General features: G+C 61.2%; 1 protein-coding gene across 1 annotated transcript in view; it reads right to left on the bottom strand.

Annotated features, from left to right (window-relative positions):
* NACAD (NAC alpha domain containing) overlaps positions 1-1030 on the bottom strand; it is an 11966-nt gene that overhangs the window by 8568 nt on the left and 2368 nt on the right. The gene's annotated exons all lie outside the window — the stretch shown is intronic.

Raw genomic sequence — 1030 nt, 5'->3', positions numbered from 1 at the left:
GGTGGGGGTGGAGGGAGGCGTGAAGTAGGAATCAGAGTCTGGGGCGGGGAAAGGCACAGGAGGGTCACCCTGAGAACAGAACTCGGGGGGTGGGTTCAAATTAGCATGCCCACCCTCCCAGTCCCTGAGCTCCGGCATGGTTGCCCTGGGCAATGGGGCTGCCTGGCATGTCTCCTCGCCCATGACAATCCGGGGCTCCAGGGAGGCTGGGAGAGGACCTTCAGTAGGCCGAACCTCAGCAGGCCCTGGACTGGGGCCGCCCTCTGCCTGGACTGTCCAGGCTGAGGGGGCGCGGCCCGGCCCTGCATCCCAGCTGGCTCCCTCAGGTGGGGGCCGGGCACCAGGCTTGCCGTGCAGGAACGTGAGAGCCAGGGTGCTGGGCCCAGATGTCAGGGCACAGTGCTCCAGCCGGTCCCCCTTTGGGGTGGTAGCCTCAGCTGCATCACAGGACAGATCTGTGGAGACAGAAGGGCGTGAGAAGGGCAGGCATCTTCCCTGAGAGGCAGCTCCCTGGCTGCAGCTGCCCCTCTCTCAGACAAGAATTGAGCACAGAAGTGGGGGCCCACGAGGGTGAGTGTCCGCTGAAAAGCGAGGTCAGGAGAAGGAAAGGGTATTGCTGTGCCTGAGGGATGATTTCCAAGAGTTCTTCCATGGCGAGCAGCTTGGGGTCTGGCTTTTCTCCAAGATGCTCGTTAAAGATGAGACCAGCTCCTGTCTCTTAGGACACTAACTTGCTGACTCCATGCACGTAATCTGTGCCGCCTCAGCCGGGCTTGCCAGGAAAGGTCTGCTCATGACCTCCTAGGTCAGTGGGCCCCCAGGGAGCAGGAAGCCTGCTCTCCAGTCAGCTCTGGAACATTCCAGATCTCACACTTGCTGTGAAGTGGGAGTCTTGCTTCTCTGCCTCATCTCTCTCCTTTCTTTGCTGCCTACACCTGAGGACAACCTGTCAGGGTCTCACTGGGCTCCGCTGCCCCACCCCTGTTTCTAGAGTTGGCACATGCAAGAGGGAAAGCAGGGGCCACGGTGT

The sequence above is a fragment of the Bison bison genome, unplaced genomic scaffold (genome assembly GCF_000754665.1).
Source record: "Bison bison bison isolate TAMUID 2011002044 unplaced genomic scaffold, Bison_UMD1.0 scf7180017864499, whole genome shotgun sequence".
Taxonomy (NCBI): Eukaryota; Metazoa; Chordata; class Mammalia; order Artiodactyla; family Bovidae; genus Bison; species Bison bison.
Note: the sequence above shows the minus strand (reverse complement) of the source record. Positions and strands in the feature narration are given on the sequence as shown.